Genomic DNA, 20,894 nt, shown 5'->3' with positions numbered 1-20,894 from the left:
AATAGTGCAAGGAGAGAATTAAATCAAACCCAGGAGGGCCTCCCTGGAAAGGAGAGATGCTGCATCTCTCTGCTCTAAATCACAGCTCTACTTAAGCCCAGCCCTCTCTTTTCCCATTTTTCTACATTATCAAAGGAAACCTGTCACTGCTGTCTATGGGAAAGTTTACAAATCATGATTTATCAGAGAGAGAATCTCTGAACACCTGTGTGTGAGGAAAATAAGCATCCGCTGCATTATTATTTATAGGCCAAAAACTTTCTTTCAAGTTTTCCTTTGAGTTACAAAACTATCTTAAACATTGTATAAGTGTATGTCTCTTATTTTGATCCAGTTCACTGCTGAATTATAGAAGTGAAGAAAAATGCTTATTAAATGCACTAATAATTGTTATTTTCCCTTTGGTTGATGTGTGTCGATGTTATTCATGAGCAAACAGTGTGTCTACTTTAAATACTAAATGTAAAACCCTGTAGAACACAGCTTCTAATTATCCCAGGGTGGGGAAAAATAGAAAAGGGGGCTTAAAAAGGAGTGGAAAGTTTCCAAAGGTCAAAAATTAATCAAACTCATTACCTGTGCAAGAGAAGGATCCTGGTTGCTGCTAACTCGTTTAGCAGATTTTTAACCTCTATTTTCTTTTCAAAGGGCTGGAGATTCCCAAAGGAGCAGACGTCCATGACTCCTCATTTACAACTGGATAAGTGAATGATAATTATCCTCTGAGGCCTGCTGGAGACACAAACATCACTGTTTTTAAAAAACAGAAAAGAAGAAATGTATGCTCTTCATAATTTAACATCATATCAAACTGCATTCTCATTTTCAAACCTTCAAGAACCATAAACCACAAAACCAGAGTCTAACCACTTTGTGGAAAACAAACGGGCAAAGCCACACCAGCTGGGGAGAGAAAATCCTTCTTACTGGCCACCAAGGCCAGTTGCTACCACTTTATCCAGTAAATACTGCAAAAGAAAGCGACAGAGCAAAAGCTGTACGCGGGGAAAGAGTGGGGACACGCAGTCTACTGCCTTGTCCCTTTTCCTCATGGTGAACTTTCTCCAAGAATGAGCTTCTTATCGTGGAGACACGCGGCTGACAGACTGAGGCAGATTGCTGGATAAATAACCAGATAGAGTTTCATTTATTGCAAATGTAGGCAATCATTACTGTAAATACTTAAAAAAATACTTAGCCATCAATGGGGAATATTGTATAAAGACATGTTGCTGAGTATGTCGGCGGCTGTTAAAACCAAAGATGTATTTACTCTGACATCTGTGTGAAAATATGTAACCTGACTAACACACTCCATGCATTATACATGAAAAGTATCAACGAGTTCCCAGGAAAAGGTTCAGTGTAACAGTAGTTTTGTTTTTAACATGAAATTTCAGGTGTGAATTAAAAAGCTACACTAATATATTCCAAAATCATGATCAGGGTAAATCCTTTTCTCAAAGGAATACAGATTCAATCAGAGTAATTTATCAGGCATAAATAGCTATGAGCCAAATTTGAGCTGGTTTAGGTTGTTAAGTTTACAGTCTAATCATGCCAAATATTCAATCAATATATATGTCAAAATTGTTAACTGAATCTGATAAAACCTATTCACACCACTGAACTCTTACTCATCCAGCTTGTGGCCGAAAAGGGAGACTTTTTCAAAATATACTGTTATTTCATTTAAATGATTCGATTTTGTTTCCAAGCATTCGCATTATTTGGACAGTAAACTACATGCTCATGTAGGCCTGGACATAAAAAATATTACTTGTCTTAATAATTTTAAAATAACGGTTACATTTGAGCTGTACTTTTTTTTTTTTTCTTGTAAGGAAAAAAAAAAGAACAAGAACAAACAACAAAACTGTTAATGCTCTGAGGGAAGACCAGGCTGTAAATGTGCACAATATTCCACATTATATACATGTCATTTCAGAGTGCACTCCAAGTGACGCAGTGTCAAATCTGTGTGACAGATTTAGGTGAATGCTGGTGAAGGGAGCCCTGCGTGGGGAGAGCGGCTTAAGGGCTAACTCATGCAGCCAGTACAAGATCTCCAGCAGGCAGAAAGGAGCCCTGCTCACCGTGAAGGCGCTGCCTGTCCAGCCCACCAACACTGACAGCCAAGCAATAACCTGACATCATTGCCATCTCCTGACCGTTTTTACATGAGTCTTTGTGTCAGCATTTTGGGGCCTTTTCTACCTTAGGAAGCGTAGCATTTACTGAGAGCGACAAGGCTAAACAAAGGCATAATTTTGAAGTGCTGAAAGGACCAGGGCTGTGTGTTGCAACACGCAAACATATGAATTTATCTAATAATCTGGAGATCCACTTCCAAAGTTAACGGTGTACAGAACTTTAAATGATGAGACCATGACACTGGACAGTATATGTGGAGGATCCTCGCTGCTTTATTTCTAACGTAATGTCTCCCTCTTTTGGCAGCTTCAGTAGAATGAAAAGAGAACATGCAGCAAATAATGGGAGAAATAACAATCCCCCATGGATCTAGAGGAGCCGATCGCATCAAACCTGTAATTGCATTTTGATTGAATACTGTTCACATGAGATATTAGCTCTGGGTGTGTTAAAGCAGGGGCTTATGTGTCTACAATAAAAACTAAATTTATTTTATTCTCACTTGAAATCACTGTGGCATCAAGGCATTTTAAATTCACATTCAAAAAGATACATGTTTTGTGTGACTAGACATGCACATTACTAAATACAATAAGAACAACTTGAAAATATACCAGTACTTGTACCAACAGGATCAACTTTGGTTAAATCTAAGGTTATGACATCATTGACCGCTTGATTGTCAAGTCTGAGACTTTCCTGACATCTAGTGGACAAAGTCTAGACTTTGTCAGATGGCCATCAATTTCCATGTTAGGTCAGTGGCTCAAGCATTCTGGAGGCTGACCAGCAAGCATCCATCCATCCATCCATTTTCTTCCGCTTATCCTATTAAGGGTCGCAAGGGGGGGACTGCAGCCTATCCCAGCAGCTTTCAGGTGTGTTCACCCTGGACAGGTCGGCAGTCCATCGCAGGGCCAACACATAGAGACAGACAACCATTCACACTCACAGTCACACCTACAGTCAATTTAGAGTATCAATCAGCCTCGTCCTCTCTTGATGTCTTTGGACTGTGGGAGGAAGCTGGAGTACCAGAGAGAACCCACACAGGAACAGGGAGAACATGCAGACTCACACAGAAAGATCCTGTACCCGAGCCGGGTGCAGTGAGGTGACAGTGCTAACCACTGCACCACTGTGCCACCCAACTGGCAAGCACTCGTGTTTACTTATTGTGCACAAACCATTTCAATTGGATCCAAACATCTAGTATGACCGTCACCAAACACCTAAACGATGAAACTACTTGCAGTCATCTAAGACATAGAAATAGGAAGTACCTTCAGGCTCAGGCCCTAATAAAGATTCTCTCCGGACAGGTTCTTTTAAAGGCATAAACTAGTTGGCACGTTTTTGTTTTTTTTATTACAATTAATTCAAATATACTTTTCTCTTCCTGAATAGTCAAAAGGTCAAAAGAGTGTATTTGGGTTGTAAGTAATAGTTTAAAGTGCCTGTGTTTGTGTAAATTAAATATCCTCTGATTGGCATTCACTGTGGTTGAAATGAGTTATCAGGCCCTCAGACTTAAAAATTCAATCCACGCATACATTACAGCTTCTTTTTATTAAAAAAAAAGGCAATTTTGCTAAAAATTACATTAAAATCCATAAAATTGCACCTTCTCCTGCAAATGATTCTCTGTCCACATCTTTGGATGATGTAGACAAACTATTACAGGAAAGCACAAGACAGATGAACTTCAAAGCTATGACATATTTTTAATCAGTATCATTTCTGTCCGATAGTCAAATGTGTTGAACGCAGTGTACTGTGAATCCAGGAGCATAAAGAATAACAAAAGTTTTCTGGCACCAATATTTAAATACTCATGAGAGCAGGCCCAGTGTTGTGATGCCGTAGACACGACGAGAAACTTTACTGTTTGAGGGCAAAAACTTGTAAAGTAGAAGCAAGTTTGATATTGGCCTGTAATTACTGAGCCATCTAGTTTACAGGCTTAATAAATGTAGTTGTGACAGCATTTGAGAAATTACCTGGGAGAGGGAGAAAGGCTGCTGGCTGCCAAGCAATTAGAGACATTTTTAACGCGTACATGTCGATGTAGGAGGTGCAGGTCCTGCATATCGCAGTATCAAGAGTGATTATGTATATTCGGTTCCATTTCAATGGAGGTATGACAGACAGTTATTTATTGAATAAAGTCCTGGATAAAGGTGTAAAAAATATAAATACAAAACAGAAGTGAACAAGAAAGTTTTTTTTTTTCTCTGTAAGTTAAAAACAAAGAATTTGGAGGAGAAACTTTTGTCTTAATTTGAAGAAGCAGTGCAGTGCAACTGCGAGGGGCGTGTCTTCCTTGTCAAGCTTGCTACTGATTTGGAGTCCCTAAGTAACATGACATGGTAGCTCCTGAAAGAAAGATTCGTTTTGAAGTGGATAAAAAAAGACAAGGAATTTTGCGTTAAAACATTCATGTAAAAGCCAATGAAATTTTTTAAAATGAGGTGTTCCAGTCCAGTAATATTATCTGGTACTGCTTAAGAGTCGCTAGGTCATGACATGAAAGAAAAGAGAGTAAAAAAGATTAATTTTGCAAAATAGAAAAAGGAACTTTGCAGTAACATTTTAAGATAAATAAATATTCAAAATAATCCCTTGAAAAACAATTAGGTTCTTGCACTGTTGAGTGCTTGGGCCCAAAATATAGAATGTATTGATTTGGAGTTTCTATGTCATGTTCCAATGACATGGAAGCTATTGAAATAAATATCAATTTGGCAATAAATGACAGAAAAACAAGGGTTTTTTTTGGGGGGGGGGGGGGGTCGGATTTGGTTAGCTTTAGGGACTTTTCGTTTGCACATCTCTTTACTGGTCCTGAAGGACAAAGGAAAAAATCTAACATCCACAAAAGTACCAAAGTTTAAAAAAAAGGTGGTCTTTGGACTAAAGTTTTTGTAGAACAATGTAATATAAATGTGTTATTTCCAGGAAATGGACTGAGAAACAAAGCTATATTTACATTTATAATTTGATAGTTTGGCAAACTTATGTGGTTTTTTTTTTATTATTACGATATGTAAAATTTGAATAGGGTTGGGTTAATTTCTTACAGATAAGACCTTACCCTCCATTTGTTGTACAAGTTTGAAATTTCTACCAAAAATTTTGCAGGAAAGTGTCCAAAAAAAAAAAAAAAATGTGTCAACCAACCCAAGTGTTCTCTAATTTCAATAAAGAGAAGTGTATTTTACCGTTTGTGTCCAGTCCAGCAGTATCAGCTACTGATTTGGAGTCAGTGTGTCACATGACATGTATAAGGTAAAATTATATAAACTAGTGTATCTTTATTTGTTTAGCCAAAGATATGTCCCTGGAAAATATATTCATACCCCCCTTTGGTTCTCATTGGCCAAAATCCGGTTGACACCGTTTTAGCTCCTGCAGCAAGACAAACACAAACTCACACTAACATGGAATTCAACACTCACAAGTCTGCTTGACCGCCACGCTAGCAGCTACTGTGGCAAGCTAACTTTGTCAACTCTGCTATATGACGACCACGCTAGCGGCTAACGTTGCAAGCTCGCTTTGTCAACTATGCTATATGACTGCCGCGCCAGCAGCTAATGTTGCAAGCTAACTTTGTAAAGTTGGTAGCCCACGATAAGTTTAACAAGTAAATCAGTTTGTTTCACCAACCTCGGTTTACTGTGGTGCCCGTGGCCATGGTCTCATCAGCGGTCATCTGCCTCTCTTGACACCGGTCCAAGCCGAAGACCTGACCAACACCTTGATAATATTGTAGGTAACCTCAAGGGAGGATGAGTGATTCCAGCAGTAATATTAGCCGATAAGGCTACAAAGTTTGCGACATGGTATCCGGGCAGCACTTTTAAAGGTGACATTATTGGTGTTTGACAGACCTATCAGGAAAACCAGAAATGCCAAGATTAAATTAATTCATCAAACACGAACACTTATACCTATGTATGAGTTTTCTTACCCCACTCGCTGCATATTGAATTGGGATGCAAAATATTGTTTTTCAGGACCTCAGACCGATGAATGGTAAGTCAGGTAGGCCAGTACTGGCACTTGTGGCTTAATTTGCAGCATTGTGGTGCCTAGCCTCTTGTATAATGTGTAGAATTTGTGGGAATGGTATTAATTCTTGTGTTTTCTGGGATTTGACTCCAATCCACATTGCACAATTTATGTTCCCCATCACTTTCCAAATAAAATGTTCACCCCTGGTAAAAAAAAAAAAAAAAAATACTGCAGGAGATGGTCTCACAACAAATCTGCTTGCACATTCAACAGTCCAGTGGTGTCAAAGCATATGGATTATGTAGAGTGTTATATCATATTTAATGATTGATATGTGTGCTGCCATAACAGGCCTAAGGACGACACCACAATGACACTGATGCTTGGTTAACAATTGAAGGAGACAAGTTCCATGTTACATGATTTACAGTTTAGTTTCTGTGTGCCTGTGGGATAGCTACGCTAGCTTAATTTTGCTATTTTACATAAACTTTGAAGCTCACCGAATATTGTAACTTGTCTGGATTGATTGAGGGGCGAATTATGAACAGTGACATATGGGCATAAAGAGACTCTCCCTTTCTTCCAGATGAGAGTGGTTTGGGAATATGAGACACGGAAAGAGACTCTGGATGACTGCAGGGAACATTATGCTGAGGTCACTAACCGGGCATCTGCAGTGTCCAGAGTCCAGAGGGAGTTGAGAAAAGGAAAAGACATTCAAACACCTGTGTGGCATTAAAGCCTTCTTTGGATATAGACAATTGGTTTATTTTCCAGCCATTTTTGATTGAGAAATACTGCAAAGGTGCCTTATATGCTGTCTCGCTACCGGTCATAATAATTATGTAGTAGTTCAAGCTATGCAGTTCTCCTTTTATCCACTAGATGGCGCTGTTGACCTGAGAATGCCTGTGGTCAAGTCAGAATGTTCTTATATCAGCACACTGAGGCAGAACCCGACCTGACTGATATCAACAAGTTAAATACAGCTTCCATTTTCATCTAAAGCTGAGCATGTATTGTTTTGTGTTATTAATGTATAGTGTAATGAATGCAAATGTCAGTAGAGATGGTTAACGTGACTCCACAGAGGTTATTGCAGCAAATTAGCATATTTCATTAAAGCCATAAAGACAATACAAACTCCTGTAGGGAGTCAATATCAGCATATTCATGTTTATTATTTACTCACATCCATAACCCATCAAGGCAAAATAGGGCTGTATGATATATATTAGATTCACTTGCCAATTAATTAAGTAGGCTGCATCTCGATGAAAGGTTGGATAATACAGCAACAACATTTCATTAAACCATCATCTCATGAGGATGCCAGATGTAAAAGTCCAGCTTTATTTAATCTGGAGCCAGTAATTTCTCATGCATTTTAACTCTACTGTCCAGTCCTGATGTGGCCGGTCTCTTTCAGTTCACAATTCCCCATATATAGTGAGAAGTGCCTTGATTTTTGCTCATGGATTATTCAGATGTAGGCACAGCTCTGGGGCTGAGTTGCATGGGTAGGTGGGTCATGGTGCACACTTGCTTCCCTGCCTGCAACAGACATCTCTCTGTACCTGTCCTTCCCCCTCTCAAAGGCTGCCTCCATACCTTCCTCCCACGGGACAGTGAGTTCAGGCTTTGAGGGGGACCACAGGACAATGTCTAGCCTAAGGGAAAGTGCAGTGATTGAACTTGGTCCAGGTTACATGTTCAAGTCAAATCCAGGTGCCAGGATAGACTATTCTTTTTTGGTTGTTGTTGTTGTGTGTCCCAGCTCATTGACTGATGAAGTGTTTCCGCAGTAGAAATGCTGACAGACTTGAAGTCCTCATGCGTCCAAAACCACTCTAATTAGCAAGTCGTTGCAAGACCCACTTGTGACTTTAACTGTACCAGCCCTTGATAAAATGAGATTCACAGTTAGAATGTGCTCTTGCTGAGGTTCTGGCCGTCACAGAGGTGGCAGCTCGCTTCAGATCCACACAAAAGGTGTAGATTTCTGGGTCGTGGAGAAACCTCTGGAACAAACTCAGCCTCTGTGTGCATGCAGGCCTATGTCATGGTCCTGTTGCCAGCTTCACAGTTTGTGCACAGCTCTTGTTACTGCTCTAACCCTATACATCCTTTTCTTTTAGGCTTTTAACCATTATCTGGACCCACGGAACTCAAGTTCTGACTGGATGCAAGTACCCCACTATCTCCAGATGCTTCAGCTGGCTGATAGCCTGTCGACTTCTTGTTCAGCCCTCCGCCTGCTCCCTGTCTGATCTAGACTTCGGCTTTCTCCACAGACAGGTCAGTTCTCTCTCCTAAAGAAGACTTTGCCATTTGCAGTTGTAATTGTTGACTTTCAAGACCATCTTCAGTGCTGTTGACTAAGAGATCTCACATTATTTCAAGATCACATCATTCACTGGTACAAAGTGAACTGGTAGCAACACACGATGATTTTTTCTAGGAGACGGCTCGCACCAATCTTCCAGAGGTCTTGCGAGAGTTGCATCATGACACAGGTTATACTCTATAGACTTCCCACTGGCTACCCTACCAACGATGGCGTTGTTCCTGTTGACAGAGAAGGAGATGTTATCGTGCTTGACTTCATACTGGCTTGATCTTTTAGAGATCCTGGTGATGCAGGTGGCTGATTGAAGGAATGCAGTGACATTGTCTGTGTAGCTTCTCAGGGATGGTAGACACTTTCCTGCAGCACTGATGGGAGAGATGGAAACCAACCATTTGTGATCTTCTGAGTTATATAGCAGCGAAGTTAGATGCAAAAGTAGGTGGCTGACTACCAAGTTTGAGATAGTTCATGGAATAAATTGAGGGTGAAAGTGATGAGCTGATCCGTAGGCATTTGCCAAATCCAGCCAAACTATGCGGAGGTCTGATGTGTTTGGCTGCTTGGATTCACTCCCAGATCCTGGCGGAGTGTTCAACGAAGCCAGGGAACACTTTACCTCTGCCCTCTGGCAGCTGGAGTCCATGTCATTGTTAGACATGAGGCTAGTCTAGCATCTGTCACCCCTTCTCTTCTCCTTGCCTTCTCTATAGTGTATTATTTGATAACTGTTCCTCTGTGGTTTAGATTAATTTTTTTTTAAAAATGCAGATTGAGATCATCTCATTTGCAGAGAAATATCTGTGAAGGTAAATTAAGTGTCAAGACTGTCTCATAACATATGAGTCAGAAAGAATCTTTGGTGTCCCTAAATATAGAGTGCTGCAGGGATGACGTATCTTTGTTGGCCAACCCAGAAGTTTGTATCGGCATTGGTTTTCTGGACCTAAAGTCTATGTATTTTGAATTACTGCTGACAAAAAAGTCTGGGGATAACAAAATTACACCTTTTTGATGTGCAAGATCATCTCCACCAATGACTTTGAGATGAGGGAACCAAAAGTTAAACAACGCTAACTTATTTCCAGGTTTGAGGACTCATTCCTACACCACCATCGTAATAAACCTAACGCTGCAGTGTTTTGTCTTGTATTTGATGTCAAGAAATGACATCATTTACAATGAAATTGACCGGGGAAACAGAATTCTCCAGAAAATTATTCAGCACACACGTGGAAAACACTGACTGATTGAGATTGTTCTTTTTAATGGGTTGCTGTCAAATCTATATTCAGTGTAGAAAATTCAATGTTTTTCCTTCTCATACACAGGAGGAAAAAAAAGGTAAAAGACATAACTGAGGTTTGGACCCCAGGCATGATGGGACATATGCTGAACACAACATGTTGTTATTATGGGCTGTTAAACAGCGACGGCTCTGACAATTCCCATATAAAGCTACCGATCGATGGTCTCTGAGGGCATTGTCACCTGAAAGATTTATCCTTGATTTTGAGACAAGTGTGCAGGTAGTATGAACGGCATGAATCCATGGAGGAGAGAAACACAAACTTGAAACCCCTACAGAGCAATGTGGCCTTCATTCCATATCAGAATGGAAAACAGTCAGCACCTGACAGAGCTCGTCTGACAGGAGAGCTGCGTCTCATTATCAGTGACTCGTCATCTGTATTGTGTTTGTGTGTGTGTGTGTGTGTGTGTGTGTGTGTGTGTTTGTGTGTGTTTGTGTGTGTTTGTGTGTGTTTATCCGTGCATTAGCATGTGTTGGCACATCTGTGTGTACTACATTTTTCCTTTGAAGGAGGAGTAAAGGGGAGGAAAGTTTTATAAATTGACCATAAAGTGACAACACAGAGAGGGGAAGCCAACTTTTCTTAGCAAAGATGACAATCCCCCCCCTGAGCTTTTACTACACGGCTGTTGTTGTTCCACTCGCATCTTCACATTTTCTTCCAAACATGACAACCTCTCTCTTTGTCTTCCCTTGAACTTTCCCCCCTATATGTTGACAGACGTGTAACTCGACCCAGCTCTGCTCTTGTAGCTCTGCTTCAGCGTTGAGAGAAACCGATTCGCTGAGCCCATTTTCAGATTTAAACAGGGGCATGTAAGGAAAAGACTATATTTTTAATTGGAGTGGCTGTAAGGATGATATTAATTAGCATAATTGCAATGACCATGTGGACTGAGATTATTGTGTGGCTGCTCGGCTGTGTGTTCTATTGTAGCTCCTCTTAGAGCCTGTGGATTGCTCATTGACTCACCCAGCAGTAGCGTTTCCTAGCAACGCCTCTTGAATGCACTGTACTGTACTTCCCCATCTCATGGGCTCCTTTAATAATCTGCTTCACTATTTCCATGTAAGCTTTGTTAAAACATTTATGGTGCATTTGAAACTCTGCTTATTTTTCTCTTTTATTTTGCTGCAGTAAACAGATTCATATGGAAAAAAAAATAAGGCTTTTCCATGCAAGAGAATCGATATGATGTAAGACTGTACTGACTTCAGTTCACACAATGTGAGAAAATGCTGACCATCATTCATGGCTGTGCATAAATTGTTCCAGAGTAATGTCGGTGCTATGTTGACGAACGGCTTTGACCTGCGAAATTTCATTAACTGTACAGCATTTCTGGTAGACAGTTTTAATAAGTGAGGATGATTTCACTGAAGGACCCTGTTGTCATGACAAAGCTATCTGAGTACATACATCCTTGTGTTACACACTGCACAACTTTCTTTTCTCAATCCTCTGGTGGAGAATTGATGTAGATTTAAACCAAATTAGATGAAATGCAATTGGTTTAAAAAAGAAGCAGGAATGCAGCATGAAGCAGCGAGCTAAGGGCAGTGAGCTTATCTGTGTGCAGGTTTTCATTTCCGGCATTACGTATGTTGTTGTTGCCTGAGTCTGGCTGTGACTTTTATGGTCCATATAAAGGCTCCTCATCATGTGGTTGACAGACAGTATATACTCTCCTGGACAGGAGATCGTGACTCCTGCTGTCTGTTGAAATTGCCACAGAGATACCTCTGAATCAGGAATCTAGACCCTCAAACTGTACGGCGGTGGTATGAAATTGCACCCTGGATCAGTTATTCAATATAAAGACCCACCCCTCCGTGCACAAATACACTGTTTTCTCAGCTGCTACAATATAAAAATCAGGGTTTACAGCTCCTCAGAGTGGAGCCTCTTTGGACCATTGTGTTCTTTCACTGCATCATATGTACCTTGCAGTTTATCCACCCCCTCATATTTTTTTCTTCTTTTATTCATGTCTTACATTGAACTTCCTCTCTTATCATCCAGACCTAACCTAGACCCGTGATTGTCACTTGACTGCCTCATCCAACACCTTTGTGTCAGAGTTTTCCTCCCGTCTCTCTCTTCACCTGTCCAGTGCTTTTCCCGGAGGTGAGAAAGACGTTGGCTCCCATCTGGCTGACTTGACAGCAAACTGTTGCAGTCCTCTTGTGACTTCCCTGCTGCAGAGTGTTCAGTGAAGCCCCTCTGACATAATCAGACATATTTCTCCTCAAACACCACACCCAGACACATGGTAAAATAAAATCTACTTTGTAGTATTTTAAAAAAGATCCTTATTCTAGTTGAGGTACATTAATACCAGAACATTACATGCTGTCTCAGTGTATCAGAATACACCACTTTATTAAGTATCTGGGGTAATAAAAGATGTTAACTGAGCGTGCGGTAGTTTTTTCTTTGCTTTGAAGCGACAGTCATCTTGCATGTTTAATTGCTCTTTAGCGTCAGTGACTGTAGAGGAGAAATGTGACAGTGATATTACCCCGCCGAGATAAGATTCTCTTCAAATCTGTCCCTATATTTAGGGACAGATTTGACATCACATTTGGAGCCTCAGTTTTACAATGGGCCTGAAATAACTAATGACTGAGCATATGGCTTCCGGAATCTAGCAGATGAGCCCTGCTAATATTCTCAAATTGCATTCTCTTTTAATACACGCGCAGAGTGCAACAACAGGACGCAGTCTGATGTGTTATTCACATGATCAGAGCATTAAAGAATTTAATTGAGCTTTTTTTTTTTTTTTTAGGTGTCAGGTCATAATGTTGCTATGAATGTGCAGCATAATACCCTACTTTGCAATATAATCCTGCAGGATGTCTTAATTAAGCCATTAGCAGGCAGGTTTGTAGACCTGGACATATCTGGTGTTAATGAGCCACCTCAGTCTGTCCACTGTTGTTACTTTCAAGGCCATGTGCTTCTCTTTGGGAGAGGATAAAATGAAAATGAGAAACTGTGAGTCAGCAGTGAGAATCTGCAGCAGGGTGATTAAAGTTAGTAGTGATGGCCCTTTCTGGGAGCACTAGATTAAGACGATGCTGCTCTCTCATCTTCCTCAAAGCCAGAACTATTTGATGTGGCCCCTACAGGCTGCAAGTCCTAAGCCAACATTTCTCAGGCAGAGCATCACAAATGAAACTACACATATTCAGATATGTTTTGATGAGAGTGGGCTATCATTAGACGATAAATTGAAAGATTGCCTCGCCACATCATAGAGTACATGTGAAATTCTTCCTGCTGAGCACTGGCAACAGGGACGTTTTTCGTGTATTTGTTGCCAAACATGCCAAAATTTAAAGTCCTGCTGTTTTGTTTTTTTTTGACTCTAGACATTAATGTTATACCAACATTTATAGTTTATTGCTTCAATAACAGTGAAAGCAGAACACATAATTGGAGCTGAAATGATTAGTCAATAAGTGGATGAGTAGAGACACGATGAATGAATTAGTAATAATTTTGATAATTACTGAAGGCATTTAGCAAGCAAAATGCCAGATATTTTCTGATTCCTCGTAAATTGCAGGGCTTGTTGCTCTTTTGGTTTTGAAAGGTTAGGACGTGTTTCCACTGGCTCTCTTCAGCTCAGGTCGGGTCGGTTCGGCCCCGTTTCTACTGGCCCCAACACGGTACTAACCTTTACCATTTTGGTCCCTGTTCCGCTGGGGTTCCAAGGAAGCCGAGCAGGGACTAAAATGTGACGTTAACACATACTGTAGCGGGGCGCTGATTGGGTAACTTACCCGCTTACGTCATCTACCTCATATCCTCTTAGCCTCGGCGGAATACTGGTTGATCGCTTGGTAAAGTCTTTTGTACTTTTCTTGGGTGTTGTGTTTCGCCGCTTGAAGCCTTGCCTGTCTGTCGTCCCTTACTTTTAGTTTCAGCAAAAACCAAAGATAAACAAACAAACCAGAGATATAACGGTTCCATCACAGGCATCTTCTGCCATCAAGCATGATTTATATAAGTGTGAATTGGTTAATGCGTCACAGCCCATAACACAATTAGATTGTAGTGGTTCCCAATTTACTCTGAGTCCTAAATTGGACATATGTTGATTGTTCGCACCTTGGGGAGTTACAGAGCAACGTTATTACTGGTATGAAGTCTTATCCTTGTCCACCTGATGAATGGAATTCACTCTCCTTTAGCTCTGTTTTGGTGCTCTACCACCTCCAGAGAGAAATCTTTGTCTCTTTAACTACAGCTAGTTGAAGCTGCTTCCATTTGCCCTTCAGTGCTGAGCAGGTTGTCTTTAAAGGTTTTTTATAAATTCAGAATATTTTCAAATCTTAACTGAATGAAAACTTTTTTTTTTTTAATCACTTGATTGCACGCACCAGACAATTCATTCAAGACGCAGAGGAACCGTGCTAGAATGTTGAGCAGAAATACGCAATAGCCGATGAGATGGACCTGATGAGGAAGCTTCACCCTGCTGGATGATGAACATTAGCTAGCAGTAACTAGCATTATCTTCATTCAAGACCTTTAAAACTAAATTCCAGCTTGCTGAGTATGAATTCCATGTGGTCCTGCGTCTTGATTTCATCTTCTGGCATGTGCATTCTTATGATTAAATGTAAAATATTGGTTTAAATCTGTTATGTTATGTCATCGCTGAAGATTTGAAAAACCTCAACTGTGCAACGGGCAGGACTTTGTTTGAGCTTTTGCTTCATATCAAATTCAGACAGTTCCAAGAAAGCCTGGAAGAAATTTGAATCCCTCGGTTAAAACCCTTTTTCCCCTTTATGATGGTCACTTGCACCTGATGAGCGAAAGGTCAGAGCTTGTTCACGCTCACTGCTGGAGACGGCTTGTTTATCCAATTCTTTCCCATATTTGATTTGTGATCGGGAAATGCGCTTGATGAATGTGTACTTTGCATCCAGTACATTGTGTGTGCGTGGGCGTATGTGTTGATGTGCATGTTTTATATCATATTCATATTGTATGAGTGTATGTATGAGCAAATGTGGCTGAAAGGCCCATTGCATATTCCACTTCCATATGTCCCTCATATATTACTCAAGGGAATAATCATATTAGAGTGAGTCACACTTGACCTGCCTTGCTGAGGATTTAAATAGATCATAAATACTGCTGGAGTGTGGTCACAAGACTGATTTGTTTGCTAAATGTGCTACTTTGATGATGAAGGGTTGAAATTGTGATGTCCCTTAATACATTTTACAGGACCATTATTCATGATCATTGTCAATTTCAGAAGCGACGGTGCAAATGATTCAGATAAAGGGTTGTTTTGAAGGCATTCATACAACCAAGGTCTGGCTCCCTCCCCCCTCGCTTTCCTTGATTTCCTGATGTAGAATCGGCCATTGTACTGTACGTAGACGATGCCATTAGCAAGGATACATTAAACATGAGCCATGAGCTGTGCGCTGGAATAAAATGGAACAGATGGTAAGCATATTTTGAGCTGAGCCAGAATGAATAATTCCCCTAACTGATGACACAGCAACACCAGCAACAGCTTAGACAACTTGCTATTAGTACATTTTTATTTAGTGCATTCAAATCTTCCTTTTCTATCTTTCTAAATGTCACCAACCTTGAAATCGCACGTTTTTTAAAGGAATGTGACAAATCTAACTTGTCAAAAAAAGACACAAAAAAACACACGAGTGAAAACCCATAAAACAAAAGGTGAAGAGGTGAAGTTAAGATGTAATTTCTTTAGCGAGTCTGCGTGTGTGTGTGTGTGTGTGTGTGTGTGTGTGTGTGTGTGTGTGTGTGTGTGTCCTTGAGGGGACAGTTGCCCTCAGACCTACCTGTCACTTTAAATAAGAGGTGGCAGAGCCTTTTACAGTACATTTCCTGGAAGCACTCAGGCTATAATCCATTTCAGAAAAGTAATATGCTTCAATAGATTTTTTTTCTCTAGTAACCTGCAAGGTGAGGTTAAAGTTTTCATGCATTTGTTACACATTTATTTAGTAATGCTTTGACAAATTACTTCCTCATCGAGTCAGCGAAGGGGCCAGCGACATGACATTTCTATCTGTGTTTGCTCAGCTCACATGTTTGACAAAGGTTGTGATTTATGCCACTTCTGTGGTCACTGACAAATCACGGTGTGACCTTGTGATACTAACGCTCGATTTAAGAGATCACCTTTGTTCATGAATCGCAGTTTCGAAGCTCAGCCAGCCCTCACATTACTACCGACTCCCACCAACTCCAATTTTCCTTTGGTACTGTTTATTTTTTCCTTTCTTCATGATGATGGGCTATGACATTTGACAATAAGGCAGCGCCACCAGATCACCATTTGTTCTTCAGCATGGGAATATTTTTCTCAGCAAAGTTTTGTTTGACTGTATTATGCATTACAGTTACAGAATGATTTATTCTATCTGACAAGTAGACCATGATTGAATGTAGCCCTCAAACACAACACTGTGAAAACTATAACCCTCATCCACATTCACTGTCTCAAGGAAGCCTAATCCCTCTCTTCTACCCCAATTTAAATTGTTTTTCTGACTTATTACTTTCGGCAGCGGTGGAGAAGGGAAGGAAGGGTCAAATGTACGTTTGAACAAACCAATTAGTTGGTATTTTTATGCCCATTTCATAAGAGTTTTTGCGTCTAATAGATAGGCTGCCCAGTCACTCAGATGTCTGGACAAAAAAAAAAAAAAAACAGCTGGAGAGTTCTTTCTCACTTCTTTATGTGAAGTGCTCTCAACTTTATACTTTGGAAAACCAACAATTATCGCATTTAAATGTGAAATAGGGGTGTGTTTAAAGTTGAGCTGAAATGAAAAATGTCCCAGTAGTTCACCAGTTCAGCAGTATAAACCCCAAAATAAATCAGTTTCTTTGTATTTTAATGTAAGAACCTGACGCTCAGGGTATCCAGGTAGCTGCTTGTGGTGACCACAAAGATGGGGTTTGCTGATTTGACTTCCAGTGTTGCCTCTGGCTTGTTTGGGCTGCTTGAAACTGGATGAGGGAATATGTTGCCGTATTCGGGTCGCCTGTTTGGAGTGGAGGGGAACCGGGGTAATAGCGTGCTTTACCCTCCCGTGGGGACACTCCTCGCCGGCTGGGGAAAAGATGCAGCTGATGACTCCACATGAGGAAACTCATGGAGTGAGGGAAAAGGTGAGGAGGTGAGGCACAAAAAATAAAAGAGCAATAGTTTTTTTATTCCACTTAAGTCAACTTTAACACATGGTTACATAAGCATCCATCCATCCATTTTCTACCGCTTATCCTGATGAGGGTTGTGGGGGGGTTAGAGTATCAATCAGCCTCGTCCCCTCTTGATGTCTTTGGACTGTGGGAGGAAGCCAGAGTACCCGGAGAGAGCCTACACAGGAACAGGGAGAACATGCAGACTCCACACAGAAAGATCCTGTGCTGGAGCCGGGGCTCAAACCCAGAACCTTCTTGCTGTGAGGCGACAGTGTTAACCACTGCACCACCGTGCCGCCATTACATAGGCGTGTAGCAACAAATTTGAACCATAAACATCATGACATCTCCCTGTCAGTCCGTCTCTCAGGAGCATGTGTGCTTGTCTATGAGCTAAAACCCAAGCTAGCTATGCTCTGGATTTGTCCACTTTCCAGCATTCCAATCAAATTCCTACCAATTTATTTCCTGCTTTTCTATTATGTTTGACTAAAAAAAAAAAGTCCCCATACAGCACTCTTGAAGCGCTGTTACAGCTGGACTTCAAGTGATGCAACAGTCAGTAAGCCACCAAGATGGAACCTCCCCCCTCCACCCCACACACACACACACACAACATTGTAGACAAGTTGATAAACCTCTCAAGATAAGAAACATTTTTCTCCTTTATTTTCCTGTCACCTTGATCTCACCAGTCCTTCAAACCAAGGTCCGGAGAAGAAAATTAATCTTAAGTGTTTACATGACCCTGACAAAATGGAAGAGAGACAGTGAGGGGGGAAAAAACAGTGTTCTGCAACATTTAGTCCAATCAGCTCCCTGAGGTTGAATGCCGATGGGAGGTTTGACTCCTGTGGTGAAGGAAAGTGGAGGCTGTAAGCCTGCTCTATTTTCCTATAGCATCAAAAATGCATGTGGGTGAAGTGCATTATGAATTACACGCTGAGCGTAATCCATGTAGTCTAAGAACACGGCTGTCCAGCTCCTCGGCTTACTGACTGACGGATTGGCATCTTCACCACCTCCGCTTTAGAAAGAAAATGTTTGTATTGTTTGTCAATGTGGCAGAACAAATTCTTCATTGCTGGTTTGAAACTGTAGCAGCGCTCACTGGGAGCACATGCAGTAATAACCGAGTAGAGGAAAGAAGGCACCAGTGGGGGTGCCAACATTTGTGGTGGTGTGAACATGGGTGTAATTTCACGTTAGGTAGTGTGTTTGCGTAAAATGAACACAGTTTTTTGGCAGCGAGTTAAACACCTGAGTACCTGGGGAAGAGTCCAAGACTGTTTACAACCAAGGTAACAAATGGAACACATTAGAGACTCTTGAAATATTCATCCTCGTACCACAGAGGACACTGAACTAGCAGAGGAAGACAATGATGAAGGCTACGACCCAACACCAACAGCCGCAGCCATAGCCTCCTTCCGATAGAGAATACAGTACACACATTTACATTAAAACATGTCAAGTCTCGGATCCGGTTGCAGTGTTATCTGGTTGCAGTTGCTAGGTAACAAGTACTTCAGGGGGAAACCCTCATTATGAAGTATTTAAAACGCATCATTAATTACTAATTCAAAGATTCAAAGAATTATTTGAAATAAAAAGTGCCAGTCTCTGTGTTCGCAGTTAGTTTCATTTCATCTCATGGTTTGGATCAGAAGTAATTCACATTTGGTTGTCATACAGGTAAGATGTGTGTGTGTGTGTGTGTGTGTGTGTGTGTGTGTGTGTGCGCGCGTGTGTGTGTGTGTGTGTGTGTGTGTGTGTGTGGCCACACCATATTGCTTTCTAGATCAAAAGACTCCGCGTTTGGCGTGTCACATTTTCAGAGGAACAGAGGTGCACAGTTATGTACATCCCCTTACTCATAACTCCATCAAACAGTTGCCTCCACAGCCGAGCTGAGGATGCAGCCGAGAATCCACCACCCTCATCTGAACAGGCTTATTTTTAGCAGTCATGGATTCTGAGAGAGCACTTGTTTTATTTCAGTCCTACTGGCTCTGCCTGAAGCACCACAATTATTTGATGCCCTTCAAGTATGCAGTGTCATTTTCCTCGAGCATACATCCACCACATGGATGAACAAAGGGTGCTGTGATTTATGAGGGTTTGCCGCTGCTCGTGGAGAAAACGTTCCTCGTGGCCAGGAATGTCGATATAACCGGTTTTATTCTGTGATATGGCCCGCGCAATCTGTCATGACTTAAATAACTCACATATGTTCAACGGAAATCTTTATTTAATGGTGTTTTCTTGTTTAAGAGGCACAGAAAAGCAAAAAAAAAATAACTAAATAAATTACACACCACACAACATTAAATAGGGATAATTTTCAAATCATCATCTGCTGTGGATCACATTCACTACTGGATGACATGCTGTGGCTCCCTGTGTGGATGTAAAAAGAACCATCCGCCTGCGCTCTCTAAGACATATTTTTGGAAAAAGGAGAGTGACAGTTGCTTATTGATCTTAAAGCAAATGTAAAATGGAAGGCAGCAGGATAAAGCAAGCGTCGTCGGGCACAAGTATTCTACAGAGAGTGGGTTTGGTGTGATGTGTCCTCCTCAGCTTCTTTTTTTTTCTTCTTCTTCTTCTTTTTTATCCCCGACGCTATTGGCGACTAAAGCAGAGATGGATTTTGACTCAGGTGCAAAATGAGCTGTTTTGCAGACGCCCACACCAGTTATCTTACAAATACAATACACCAGAGACAAGGCATCTGCTGTGGCTGTGGCTGTGTGTGTGTGTGTGTGTGTGTGTGTGTGTGTGTGTGTGTGTGTGTGTGTGTGTGTCTGTGAGCGAGAGAGAGAGAGAGAGAGAGGGAGAGGATGTAAAAGTATGCAGGGAGGTGTTTTTGAGTGGATGTTTAAAGTGGCTGGAGCGATTTGCTTTCCAAATACAAACAGATGATGTTTTTAACATCGCTTGTCACTATCATACAAACTTCTAACAAAACACTTGAAAAAAAAGAGCGGTATAAGGAGGAATCGGGGAGGTCTGATCCCTCCATGAATGCCAGCAGAGTGTGCAACACAGCAGTAGCTGTCTGGGTAGCAGTTACATTGGACTGTGGCAGCTGTTTCCAAACTGAATTCTCAGAGCTATTTATATTGCCAGGATAGGTACTAAGGGATAAAGAGGGAAAGTGTAAATGTAAAACAAGTCATGACAGAATCTGTCAAGAGACAGAAATATCCTCTTTCCCCCTCTGGTGTTCGCTTTTACACTCTCAACCATTTTAATCTCCCCTTAATACCATCCTTTCCAGACACAACTTTGATCACTGTCATTTTGCAAACTTACAGGATTGGAAGGATTGAGACAAATGCATTATTCATCCCACACTCCCATTCGGGTCTCCTCATGCTGTCTGTAATGCACTTCTCTCATCTCGCTGTCAGTTAAGCCTTTTGTTCAGTTTGCTCTGTCGGAAGACGGCACTGATCATCGGGGAGCTGTGGACAGGGAACTTTAAACCAAGAGAAAATGGTACAGAATGGCAACAGCTCAGCAAAAAAAAGAAGAAAAAAGATTTTGTGTGTATGTGTGTGTGTGTGTGTGTGTGTGTGTGTGTGTGTGTGTATATATATATATACATATATATATATATATATAGGTGTGTGTGTGTGTGTGTGTGTGTGTGTGTGTGTGTGTGTCAGATTTAAATATATTATCACAAGAAGTTGTTTTTTTATGCTAATTGAGCTCATTTTATGCTTTAGATATATTGACTGGTTAATTTCATTGTTTAGATGAAAAAAATATGTATGAAAACATATTCACAAGTAGCCTTTTCTCTCCATGTCAGAGGTGTCAAAGGTCATGTA

General features: G+C 40.9%; 2 long non-coding RNA genes across 5 annotated transcripts in view; one reads left to right on the top strand and one right to left on the bottom strand.

Moving 5' to 3' along the window:
- LOC147251981 (uncharacterized) overlaps positions 1–5,976 on the bottom strand; it is an 89,218-nt gene extending 83,242 nt beyond the window's left edge. For all 3 annotated transcript variants that reach the window (XR_015118821.1, XR_015118823.1, XR_015118822.1), the window contains exons 1-2: positions 5,824–5,976; positions 577–732 (exon numbers count right to left, since the gene is read on the bottom strand). This is a non-coding gene — a long non-coding RNA (uncharacterized LOC147251981). The remainder of the gene's footprint in view (positions 1–576; positions 733–5,823) is intronic.
- The window catches only part of LOC147251977 (uncharacterized), a 109,353-nt gene continuing 94,125 nt past the window's right edge, over positions 5,667–20,894 (top strand). For both annotated transcript variants that reach the window (XR_015118820.1, XR_015118819.1), the window contains exons 1-2: positions 5,667–5,925; positions 8,313–8,472. This is a non-coding gene — a long non-coding RNA (uncharacterized LOC147251977). The remainder of the gene's footprint in view (positions 5,926–8,312; positions 8,473–20,894) is intronic.

Source organism: Aulostomus chinensis, chromosome 12, assembly GCF_037954235.1.
Source record: "Aulostomus chinensis isolate RoL2024-O1b breed Wild chromosome 12, RoL_Achi_v1.0, whole genome shotgun sequence".
Lineage (NCBI taxonomy): Eukaryota > Metazoa > Chordata > Actinopteri > Syngnathiformes > Aulostomidae > Aulostomus > Aulostomus chinensis.
This window is presented reverse-complemented; position numbering and strand designations above follow the sequence as displayed.